A 13935-nucleotide genomic window follows, 5' to 3' on the forward strand; every position below is an offset into this window, starting at 1 on the left:
CCAACAACAACAGAAACAACAGAAAGCTTACCAACTCACAGGAACTGTCCAACTCTCTACTGAATGAAAAATGGATCAAGACAGAAATAAAGCAAGAAATTAAAGGCTTTCTTTGATTCAATGTAATTAATACCCAGCATACCCAAACTTATGGGACACAATGAAAGCAGTTCTAAGAGGAAAGTTTATATCACTAAATGCCTACATAAAATAATTGGAAAGATTTCATACTAGCAATTTAACAGCACACCTGAAATCTACACAACAAAAAAAAGCACACTCAAAAAGAGTAGATGGCAAGAAATAATCAAACTGAAGGCTAAAATGAATAAAATAGAAACAAAGAGAACAATACAAAAAATCAGTGAAACCAAGAGTTGTTTGAGAAAATCAACAAGGTAAGCAAACCTTTATCCATATTAACTAAAAAGCAGAGAGAGAATATCCAAATAAACAAAGTTAGGAGAAAAGGGACACATAACATTAGACATTGAGGAAATCCAGAGAATCATGAAGACAAAATCCATAAAATTGGGAAATTAATCCACAAAATTGGAAAATTTAAAAGAAATGAATAATTTTCTCAATAAGTAGCACTTACCCAAGTTAAATCAAGATGAGATAAACAATTTAAACAGCCTTGTCACTCCTAGTGTAATAGAATCAGTCATTAAAAGTCTCCAATCAAAAAAAGAAGAAGAAAAGAAAGGAAGAAAGGAAGGAAGGAAGGAAGGAAGGTAGGTAGGAAGAAGCCAGATGGTTTAAGTCAAGCACTCTGACTTTCAAATTGGAGTTAACAATACCCTCAAATTACTCAATGAAATAGAAACAAAAGGAAAACTGTCCTGCTCATTTTATCAGGCCACAAGTTACCCTGATAAACAAACCACATAAAAAAAATTCAACAAACAAAGAGAATTACAGACCAATTTCCTATATGAACATAGGGAAATTATAAGTACTTTGCAGAAAATACTTGCAAACAGAATCCAAGAATATATCAAAAAGATCATCCACCATGATCAAGTATGCTTCATCTCACAGATGCAGGGATGGTTCAATACATAAAAATCAATAAATGCAATCCACCATATAAGCAACAACAACAAAATGATCATCTCATTAGATGCAAAAAAGGCCTCTGACAAAAGCTAAGACCCCTTAATGATAAAAGTCTTGGAGAGTTAAGGGATACCAGGGACATACCTAAACATAATAAAGACAATTTACAGCAAGCCCATAGCCAACATTAAATTAAATGAAGAGAAACAGAGCAGTTTCACTAAAATCAGGAACAAGACAAGGTTGTCCACTTTCTCCATATGTAATCAAGGAGATCAAGGGGATACAAGCTGGAAACAAAGAAGTCAAAGGACAGCTGTTTGTAGATTATATAAATCTATGCATCTATGTAAGTAAACATAGTGACCCTAAAAATTCCACCAGAGAACTCCTCCAGCTGATAAATACCTTCAACAAAGTAAGTGGATACAAGATTACCCCCCCAAAAAAAACCTAGACCCCCTACATACAAATGACAGAGAAAAAAATTCTAAGAAAGAAAGGGAAGCAATCCCTTTCACAATAGCTTTGAATAATATAAAATACTGTCTTAATTGGGGTTTCTATTTCTGTGGTGAAACACTATGACCAAAAAGCAAGTTGGGGAGGAAAGGATTTATTTGGGATAAACTTCCACATTGCTGCACATTATTGAAGGAAGTCAAGACAGGAACTCAAGCAAGGACAGGAACTTGGAGGCAGGAGCTGATACAGAGGCCATTGAGGAGTGCTGCTTATTAGCTTGCTGTCTATGGCTTGCTCAGCCTGCTTTCTTATAGAACCTGGGACCAACAGCCCACAATGGGCTGAGCCATCCCTCATGAATCACTAAGGATATGTCTGGACAGGTGGTGTTGGCACACACCTTTAATCCCAGCACTTGGGAGGCAGAGCCAGGCGATTATCTTTGAGTTCAAGGCCAGGATGGTCTACAGATCGAGATCCAGCACAGGCACCAAAACTACACAGAGAAACCCTGTCTTGAACGAAAGAAAGAAAGGAAGGAAGGAAGGAAGGAAGGAAGGAAGGAAGGAAGGAAGGAAGGAAGGAAGGAAGGAAGGAAGGAAGGAAGGAAGACAAGAGAAGAAAGAAAGGAAAAAGAACAAAAAAGAGATGTCTTACAGCTGGATATTTTGGAGGCATTTTCTCAATTGAGGTTCTCTCATTTCAAATACCTCTAGTTTGTGTTTCAAGCTGACATAAGTCTAGCCAGTACAAATATCTTGGAGTATCTCTAAACAAGAAAGTCTTTGAAGTAAGAAATTGAAGAAGATACAGAAGATGGAAAGATTTCCCATGCTGATCATTAGGATTAATGTAGTAAAAATGGTCATCCAATCAGAGCAATCTACAATTCAGATCAATCCCTATCAAAATTCTAACACAATTCTTTACAGACCTTGAAAGGACAATTCTCAATTTCGTATGGAAAAAACAAAAAAGTCAGGATAGCTAAAACAATCCTGAACAATGAAAGAAATGCTGGAGGTCAAACAATTCCTAATTTCAAATTGTACTACTGAGTTATGTTAACAAAAATCGCATGGTATTGGCATAAAAACACAACATTGATCAATGGATTAGATTTGAAGAATTAGACATAAATATATTCATATATGGACACCTGATTTTTGATAAAGAAGCCAGAAATACTCACTGGGAAAAAAGAAAGCATCCTCAAAAAATGGTGCTGATAATACTTGATGTCTACATGTAGGAGAATACAAGTAGATCCATATTTAATCACCCTGCCCCAAATTCAAGTCCAAGTAGGTCAAAAACCACAACATAAAACCAGATACACTGAAGCTAATAGGAGAAAGTGGGTAATAACCTTGAACTCATTGGCACAGGAGAAGATTTTCTGAACAGAAAATAAATAGCAAAGGCACTAATATCAACAATTAATAAACAGGGCCTCATGAAATTGAAAAGCTATTGTAAGGCAAAGGACACCATCAATTAGACAAAGAAGTAGCATACAGAATGAAAAAAGTTTTTTACCAACTCCATATCAAGTAGAAGACTAATATCCAAAACATAACAAGAACACAGGAAACTAGATATCAATAAACTAAATAACCCAATTTAAAAGTGAGGAATTTCAATAGAGGAAACTAAAATAGCTGAGAAACACTTAAATGTTCAACATCTGTAGCCATCAGGGAAATGCAAATCAAAACTGCTTTGAGATTCCATCTTACACCTGTCAGAGTGGTTAGTATTTATAACACAAGTGACAGCTCATGCTGGCAAGGAAGTGGAGCAAGGGGAACACTCCTCCATTGCTGATGGAAGCCCAAACTTATACATCCACTATGGAAGTCAATATGGTGATTCCTCAGAAAAATTGGGAATCAATCTACCCCAAGACCCAGCTATACCACTCTAGAGAGTATATTCAAAGGACCCTCCATCCTACCAAAAGGAAATTTGCTCAATTATGTTCATTGTGGCTTTATTCACAATAGGCAGAAACTGGAAACAACCTTGTGGTGATATTGTGTTACCTAAAATATTGTGCAACCTAATAAAGTTATCTGGGGTCAGAAAACAAAACAGCCACTAGATATAGAGGCCAGAAAATGGTGGCACACACATGTTTAATCCTAGCATTCCAAAGGCAGAGATCTGTCTGGATTTCTGTGAGTTCAAAGCCACAGTGGAAACAACTAGGCATGCTGACAAATGCCTTTAATCTCAGGAAGTAATGGCAGGAAGCAGAAAGGTATATAAGGTGTGAAGACCAGGAACTAGCCTGGTTAAGCTTTTAGGCTTCTAGCAGCATTTCAGCTAAGATCTATTTGGATGAGGACTTAGAGGCTTCCAGTCTGAGCAAATGAGATTAGCTGAGGAATTAATGAGGTGAGGTGGCTGTTGCCTGTTCTGCTTCTCTGATCTTTCAGTGTTCACCCCAATACCTGGCTCTGGGCTTGTTTTTCCTAATAAGACTTTTTAAGATTCATGCTACACAACCCAGATGCCCCTCAAGAGAAGAATGGGTAAAGAAAATGTGGTACTTTCACAAAATGGATTATTACTCAGATGTTAAAATATGACATCATGAAATTTGTAGAGAATGGATGAAACTAGAAAAGAATCATCCTGAATGAGGTAACCCAGACCCAGAAAGATAATATAGTATGTATTCACTTATAAGTAGATATTAGCCTTTAAGTAAGTGATAATCAAGCTACAATCCATAAACCCAGAGAGGTTGGGTAGAGAGGAGGGTTCTATGGGGTACTCATGGATCTCCCTGGGAGGAGAAATAAAATAGATATTTTTGAGCAGACTAGAATCAGATAGGAACAGGAGCAGGAGGCTGGGCAATCAGGTGTGGGACAGGAGGGAAAGAGTATGGAAAGGTACAACTGGAATTGGCAGGGTGGGGTGGGGGCCAGGTTGGTGTGAAAACCTAGTGCAATGGAAACTTCCTGGAATGTATGAAGGTAATTCTAATGAGCACTCTTAGTAATGAGGTATATGGAGTCTCAACTCGTCCCTTGCAGCCAGGCAAGGCTTCCAGTACCAGGACTGGATTGCATTCCACTGAGTCGTTGGCCAAGTTGTTTCCCATGGAAATCCCCAAACAACACAGGTGGTTGCTAAGACACAAGGATGCTCTCTGCAAACTGACATTGGGGTCCCACTGCTGAGGGCAACACCCACACAATTCATTGAACACAGAAAAGTTGAGCTGGTGCCTACTTGGGTTCATCCCTAAGTTGGTGAAGGAAGATACTCTGCAGACTACCAAAAAGAAATGTGGACACCAACCCAGCTACAAAACCTTTGACCTACAATCTGTCCTCCCTGCAAAATATGCTATCGCAATAGTAGAACAGAACTTGTGGGAGTAGCCAACCAATATGTGGTTTGACTTAGTATTTTACCATTTGAAATAAGCCAAATATATATTTAAATGTCAGGTAAATACAGATAAATGAGGATCTCTTCCTGCCCATCTAAGACAGCTTTCTTAGCTGTCAAAATGAGCTATGGCAGAACAAATGAGAACTGTATTCTATTTTATTTCCCCTTTCCACAGAGGCACAGGATGAAATTCTTTTCTTGTAACTTCCTTGTTAAAATTACAATGTATCAAGTAGAATACAAGCCAGTGGGATAATGGTGAGATGACTGTCTTGGCATTCAGACTTCATTTCCTCAAAGATTTCCCAAGTTATGACAAGTTGCTAGATGTCTTCTAACTAGAAAAGGAAACAAAATATCCTTATCTTGCCAGACCAGGAGGAGACAGCAAGCAAAGTCGGGTGTGTAGCCTTGGGCAATATTTTTTCTATAGAAGCCAGATCTGAGACAAGCATTTATCAAACTTCTGTTCTGTAGTGACAGGGAAAGTTTCCAACTGAACATGGAAGAGTAATTTAGTGAAGAATACACAAAAACAAAAAGGAATAATAAAATGAGAGTAGATGGGGAATGTTAATTTATATACATACACATGTACATAACTAATAGTCACCTCAATATATGGACACATATACATACCCAGATAATGTCTTACCTGGATAGACTGCCAAAAACAGCTCCTTAGACTTGCAGGACTAATATGCCTTCTGTCTTCAAACTTGCTTTAGGCATGGGCAACTTATTAAGCAGCGTGAAGCCAGACTTGTTAAGAAAACGTGTCAAGTAACAGTTACTAAGTAATTCCAGTGACAGCAAGTTATTAGACTCACCAGGTTACATCCCTGCTACAGAACTGTCTAGTTTTGAGATATTAGTTCAGTCTTCATCTCTCTAAGCCTGAATTCCCTCTGACCAGAGGAAGTAGGGATCCTTATCCCCTGAGGTGGCTGTGGGATTCAATGAATTCATTCAAAAAAGTGCCTGTTACACATTGCCTTTGCCAAATACTTTACCTAATATTATCTTATACATGAATGTAGGAACAAAAAATATACTTGCATTGAATATTATCCTAGGCAAACCAAACATAAACGGTGGGAGTGGGGTGTTAGCTTTCTTTCCTTAAGTAATTTTAAATGTAATTTGGAAGGGCCTGCGGTTGGTGTTTCCTAGTCAAACAGACTGCCTGCCTTATTATTATGTAGATGAATTATCCCTACTAGTTGCCTGGTAGCCTTGGGTCTCAAATGGAGAAATTCTGGTTTCCCCTCCTATCTTAAAGATCTGAGGACAGACCTTCAAAACCTTAAGGATGACACAAAGAAAGCCCAATTTTGTATCATATCTGGGCATCAGGTCACTGTTTGTATATAACATGGTCTCCTGGTTTTCTTTCTTATTGAGACTTTGATCATAATCATGGTCATTTCAGTGTATTTTGTTAATAAATGGAGAGCAGAAGTGACCTGTGTCTCCTGGAAGCAGAAATCTGAAAACAACTGTATCCTTTGCAGTGTTCCCTTTCCACAGCATCTCAATGAAGGGGATTTTCTTGTCAACATGGGTCTCTGAGTAACTAGGGTAGGCAGTTTTCACCAGGCACATCAGATATGCAGAATAATAAAAACATCAGTTTTAATCATATTCATCTACAGCAGTACTGACTAGTTAGCCTTACTTGACTGACAGTTGGCCAAAGAGAACAGAAATGACTAAGATCCAAAGCTATCCAATGACCACTGTTAAACTCCATGGTCTCACTGTATCCAGTGACATTCATCCTGAATTCTTTAATGAAGAGGGCCAGTGCATGAGAGGCACAGAGCAGAGCTTGATCAGATAGTTGACATTTGCTACCAGACACATATTCTAAGACAGGAATAGACTGTATGTATGTGGAAGTATCAACACACATAACTATAATACAGACGCTTAATCACTACAGGGCACTTAAGCAGACAAGAACTCAATGAGCAAGCTTTAGGTATAGATTAGGAATGGAGAAGAAGACAAATGATTGAGGACCTGACCCAGCTAAGGGTAGGTAGGAAGAAGAAAAGGAAATGCATAGATGTCTGGGTGGTATATAGCATGTTCTTTTTTTTTTTTTTTTTTTTTTTTTTTTTTTTGGTTTTTCGAGACAGGGTTTCTCTGTGTACCTTTGCGCCTTTCCTGGAACTTGCTTTGTAGACCAGGCTGGCCTCAAACTCACAGAGATCCACCTGCCTCTGCCTCCCGAGTGCTGGGATTAAAGGCATGTACCACCACCACCTTACTGAGGCATGGTTCTTGAAGCTTCCTGCCTTTGGAAGCATACAAGAGCATTCCAGATAAGGGTAGGCATATTCAGGGTGATACTGCCATAGACAACAGGCACAATTGTGTTGAACAATTCATTAGCCTGCTTCAGTCTTTTTACAGAGTGCAGGTTGTAGAGGCTAGGTGTCTCAAAACACAATTTTCTTGTGGCCTTCAAGTGAGATGTTCTATAGGGTGATAAATCTATCATTTTCAGAGCTCACAGATATTTACACAGAATTAATATATGAGGATGCAACTCCCATGTCAATCAAAGGAAGACTGAAGTATCAATGTTCAGATGACATTAAGAGTTTCCCAGTATTTCACAAACAATTTCACTCATGGTAAATTGACCTGCAACAAGAATCTGATCAGCAGCTTGACTCTATTGTTAGATGGCATCTTTAGCTATCATAGTCACAGTGGTACTATGGATATATACAGATATACATACTTAACTATCCTTTTAAAATGTCAAATATGAGGGAAAAGTCTTATTTCTGTTGACTGTAATCTTACTTTCTCAAATCCAAGCTAAATTACAATGGATTTGCAAAGCCCTGGTAATCCAATAAATTACTTCTGGGAAAGTCATAGCCAACCACTCAGAGATCAAAACAGTAGACTATATTTCAAATTAATTTTCTTATAGTTCTACCTGTATAATGTCTAGTGCTTCGCTTTGGCTGTTTTGAAACAACAAAGCATTACTTCTTTTATTTATTTCAAATAGTACTCTGTCGTGTGTGTGTGTGTGTGTGTGTGTGTGTGCATGCATATACATTTATGTGTGTTACAGTAATGGAATAAGTGCATGGAGTTTGGAGACCCCTGAATCTAAGAGCAATACAAAGTATAATACTTTCATTGAGATGTGGAAATCCTTGAATGCCATGTTAACAGCTTTCCCCCACTTCTTCACGTTTCTCTGTAAAGAGCAGGAAGCTATTACAGTTTAGCAATGAGAAAATGGTGTGAAGATAGCTGTGTTCTATGGTAATTCATACAGGATCACCTAGGGTGATATGAGGAAAATAGAAGCATGGTTGGCACCTGCTATGGTCATTGTAATGTATTGGGGAAGGGGAGTGATGATAGGTGACAGGCTGTGTCTCAGGATCAATGCAAAGATTTCATTGTGATAAGTGACTGGGGTTGGAGGGTAATACAAATCAGTGGTAACTCCAAAGGTTCTGGTTTCTCTGATGAAGAACATATATGGTCCTGAGACAGAAATAAAGAAAAGATGAGATAAGCCTTGTTTGGAAAGAAAGATGAAAGACTGGAATTGAACTCCATAGGGACACATTCATCAACAATAGGGAATATGGTTGTCAATGTAGGACTCCACCCAAGGGTGCTGAGGATGCGTGATAGGAGACAAAAGTACCGGATCCACAGAGAACATCCCCTCTAAGGGAAAAGAGAGAGAAAAGAAAAGGCAGCCAAGACTGAGGCCAATAAGCCCTTCATGAAAGGAAGTGAGAGGTGAAGGATAAAACACAGCCAGACAGAGGGGCAGCCACGGACGCAGAAAAGAAATCCAAAGTCCAAGAGGATGAAAGTCAAAGGGGGAAAGTAGGGACAGAGGGCAGCAGAGAGTGTTCTTGAGGCTTGGGAAGAACCAGGAAAAGAACAGACTCGGAACTTGACATCAAAAAGCTAATGGTGCCCCTCAGGAATGCCACTTCTCTAGTGGGCAGATGAGAAGGCAGTGAGCATGGGCAGAGGGAAAGGCAGGCACGGGCCACCTGTCCAGCTCAGTGGAATGAGGACAGCTAAAGAGACTGCAGGTCACTGCTTACTTGTCTCATAGAGTTGATGAGAAATGCTAACTCGATGAGACAAGGAGCTCAGATGAGTCTCAGGAAAAAGGTATCTCTTCTAAATATCATTTTGCAAAAAGGAAATCAAGACTCACTGTGCAGCCAATCATTTTTACTTAAAGAAACCAAACAAAACAACACAAGCACTCTCTCTATCTACTCCCTTGGATGTCAAGGGGTAGCTTATTCTTTCAAATGTTAAACAAACTTAGAGTTTATGTGTCTGCTTGATCATACATTCTCCCTAGCAAATTCATTTTGGGTAAGCTTACACAATACAGATTGTGGAATTTACTAAGTCAACAATTGCTACCTTGCATTACTTCACAAAACCAGCAGTTAATACATTCTTAGGATGCTCCAAACATAAATACACCCTTAAAATAAGCTTAACTTGTAAAATAAACTCAAAATGTAAATGAATATGCAAATAGAGTCAATACCCTAATTTATGCATTATTGGATGTCAAGTTTTTCTATTGTTTCTGGAAGATGTCACCCAAATTCTGACTAGCAAATTAACTGAGAATTTTATAGCTTAGCAAATTTGTTTTGACTTTAGAACAATTTATGAACAGGAGTCTATAATGCACTGTGGCTAATTAATGACTTTTCTGTGGTTTGACATACATAATACATGAGCTTGTGATGGCTCCATCTCAGAGTCTGCTGAATCATCTCTCTAGCATTTCAAGTCCTGTCAGGGGATGAGAGAAAAGAAACTCTATATTCTTTCCTGAATTGCTTCTGGGGCAAAGGTGATTTGCTTATAAACAATAGCGAACAATGGTTAGACCTGTCACATGCAACTTTACATTTCCAAAATCATACTATTCTTCAATTCCAAGTGACAATAGAACTTCTGCATTTGCATGGACATGGTCACTATTTTCATTAATCCAGCAAAGGTACTATTTTTATTTGTATAGACTAGTTACAGCTGCCAATGAGCAGCTTACTCTTGTGCAAGGAAGAGTCTTAAGCTTTCATTTCATCAGAGACATGAGAAGTAGATTCTAAAAATGAGTAAAGGAGCTCACTAAGTTTAACTTTCTAAGACTATAGAATTAAGGGTGCAGAACTGAGTAAAAAAGAAACTCGCCTCAGACTTCTTTTCGGGTTGAGACTGTTCAAAAAATTGTATTAATACTAGTTTATTGCTTCTACTACTATAGACACTGCTACTATAGAGAATAAGCTCACCTTGCCAATGAGAGACTTCTCACTAACTTCAATACTATAGTAAAGGAAATATCACATTCATAGAAACATATATATATATATATATATATATATATATATATATATATTCTCTCCAAACACCCCTGTCCTGTTCACACAATATAAAGCAACTGATAACATGGTAAATTAAAGTTTGAAGTTTGATTTGGAAGTAGGAAAAGGGTGGTCTGTGGAATGAAAGATGTTGACAATGTGAAAGACTGTACTGCAAAGGGTGCATTTTGTTCCCCTAGTCATGCCTAGGGAGAAAAGGAATGTACAGGCACACTCTATGAGATCAGCTGGCCATGTCCCAGTGGAGGCCATATGGGACGGCCAGATGATAGGGTTATTGCTATAATTCTACCCGTCTCTTGCACTATTAAATACATAGCATTTTGGTTTAGTATTCAAAACTGCATTTTGTATTTCAGAAAATAGTATTAAACAATTTATACCAAAACTGTCCACAATGAATGACCAAATTTAATTAGTAAAACTCTTACCCAAGTCCACAAGTACAATAATGAATATAAAATCAAAGGATGCAATAGACCTGAGCATCAAATGTCCTTCCATTTGGAAATGGTATACTTCTGCCATTAGAGAATATTACAGTCTGAGAGGCAGACATGCAACTCCTTCAACATGGCATCCACAGATATGTAAGGGCCTGCAGAAATCCCTGTATATTTGAGAAATAAAAACAGTGCTCTGAAATGTGATCGCATTCTGCCCATATTCCTAATTACCATGGCAGTTCAGAGGAAACAGTCCATCTATTCCATAGATAAAGGATTCTAAGTGTACAGCTTAGTGAAGGATTGAACCGGTAGCAGCTGGGAATGCAGCTTAGTAAGTAGCTCAATCAGAACATTTGCTGAGCATACACAAAGCCCTGCGTTCTACCCTCTGCACTTCACACATACTGGGCATGTGGTACACATCTGTAATAACAGCGCTTGAGAGGTGAGGGAGTAAGACGATCAGAAGAGCAAGGACATCTTTGGCTACTTAGTTCATTTGAGACCAGCCAATGCTCTATCAGATCTTCATTCACGGGTCTGACATCAGGAATCTATTAATAAAAAGTTGATATTGATCATATAATCAGGCTTAATACTAGCTTTGTCCCTAAACCAGAAAACCATATTTTATGACTATTTTAAGACATTTATCACTATCCTTACAATAATGAGTGTATTAGACAGATATACCTTTACATGATTTAATACAGATGAAAAAAATCACACTCTAAGCAAGAATCTCCCCTGAGCAGTGATCTTTCTAGAGCTTCATTTATTAGGCATATATATATATATATATATATATTAATGAATAAAGGGTAACTCAGACTTCGCTCCTCCTAGCTACTGTGCTGTGGCTTTGTGAAATAGAATTTACAATTACTAAAAAGAAAACAGCCCCAAATCCCACAACTCCTTTCACTTAATTATTCATGATATCGATCAGAGCATTTATTTTTAAAAACAGATGAAGTTAGAGCATGCTCACAAAGAAGAAGACTTCCTGCTGGTTTGCATCATGGCAGTCAGGGGATTTTCTTTCTTGGGGATTCATACTTAGCATATGTAAATTTCAAAACCAATCAAACATCATCAGGACATGTTGGAAACAAGCTGGCACTATTAAAAGCCATCTTTGCAGGTGACACTTTTTATCCTAATTCTCTCATCTAGATTAATTTCTGTTTATTGTTCTTGATCATAAAAATTAAATAACTTCTGCAATACTAAAAATAAATGCAGTGGTGCTGAGGAAAATCTGATGGATAATAATTTAGGAAATTAGAATTTCCTTCAAGTTTACAAGCCATATTCACTTGCAGTAAATCACAAGACAGAAGTGTTAGCAGGAAATGCATTCTAATACTCAGTTAGGTATCATGAAGCCCTCTAGAAAACATGTACAGATTCAAGCAGTTTCCTGAGAGTAGGAAGATGGTAGAGGTAAAAGCCAACCATTCCTTTAGCCCCACTAGCCTCCAGCAGGATCTGAACCCTGTCTCTATATTCTGGAATGCCCTGGTGACATGAGTAAATTAGCGGAATGTGTTAGAGAGGAAAACCCAGACTTCTGCCATAAAAAGGTTTTAGAGAGCCTCCACTATTGGGAATTCAAGAGAAAGGAGAGCAAACATGAATTACTGGATGATAGAGGAGGGGAGGAAGCAATCCAGAAAGGTCTCAGCTATTCTGTTTCCCAAACTGATTCCCAAAATTATTTCCCCTCTAGAGGCTTGCTGTGTGAATTGGGTCTCTCCTTGTCACTGGCTCTGCTTTCTCACTGCCTGTCCCCTCTAGGAGTTTTATATGAGCTGCTACTGAAGTGACTATTCAAATCCCTAACCCAAACACAAACACAAATGATAAATAAATGTTGTAAACCATTAAGTTGGGGCACAGTTTGATACAGATATTGTGTATCTGTATCTGCAATAGATAATGGATACATTTATAAATTAATTCTACATAGTGCAATTTGCATATTACATTGCATCTCTCAATATAATAAGCAACTGCTTCACATGGGGAATGATCCATGAGAGCTATGCTACTGGTTTTGAATGAATGGATTTATTAAGCATGTAGCAAAAAAAAAAAAAAAAAAAAAAAAGTATAAGAACAAACGGCAAGTAGCAGATAAAGACCAAAAGTAACATCATCAAATTGAGTACTTATAGCATTCAGCACATTATAACAAGAGACTGACTGGGGAAGCCCTATTGAGTTATGCCAGAGTTCCTGAGGGAGAAATCCTAGGAAGAGTAGAGCATTCTCTCTATAGACAAGCGTCCGGCTTCTTGCTCCCACTGCAATCATTTCTACACACTGTGGGCTAAACAATAGTAACCTGTGGGGAATGGCTTACTGTAGCAGGAATCTTAAAAGTTCTTATTAATAAAATCAAACCCGAGGCCAGTTATTGGGGTCCATGCTGGTAGATCAGAGAGACAGAACAAGCCACAGCTATCTCACCTCGCTGGATCCTCAGCTGGTCTTGTCTCCTCAGACTGGAGGCCTCTGAGTCCTCATCCGGAATGGGTCTCAGCTGAATTACTGCTCAAAAGCCTGAATGCTTAACCAGCCAAAATGCTTAACCAGCCAAAATGCCTCTAGTTTCTGGTTCTCACGCCTTATATATCTTTCTGCTTTCTACCACCACTCCCTGGGATTAAAGGCTGGCTTTCTGGGATTAAAGGCGTGTGTCACCATGCTTGGCTATTTCCAATGTGGCCTTGAACTCAGAGATCCAGAGGGATTTCTATCTCTGGAATGCTAGGATTAAAGGTGTGAGTGCCACCATTTTCTAGCCTTTGTATCTAGTGGCTGTCTGTTCTCTGACCCCAGATAAATTTATTAGAATACACAATACCACCACAGCTTACCTCCTGTCTCTTTTAGTCTTTCCCAAGGATACAATGCTTTTAATATGATTAACGGTTTTCTGTTTTCCTTTCTCCCTGTCACAAAGGCAAGGGGTGGGAGCAGACAGTGTGTTCAGAAAAGGGTTCTGGGAGCATATGAGACAAACATACTTGAATCTGAGATCTAAGGGGCTTATCTTCCTCTTGGGGTTAGTGTGAGATAAGAAGCATGTGACAATTTACTAATATAACATACATAAC

The sequence above is a fragment of the Peromyscus leucopus genome, chromosome 3, assembly GCF_004664715.2.
Source record: "Peromyscus leucopus breed LL Stock chromosome 3, UCI_PerLeu_2.1, whole genome shotgun sequence".
In the NCBI taxonomy this organism is placed as follows: Eukaryota; Metazoa; Chordata; class Mammalia; order Rodentia; family Cricetidae; genus Peromyscus; species Peromyscus leucopus.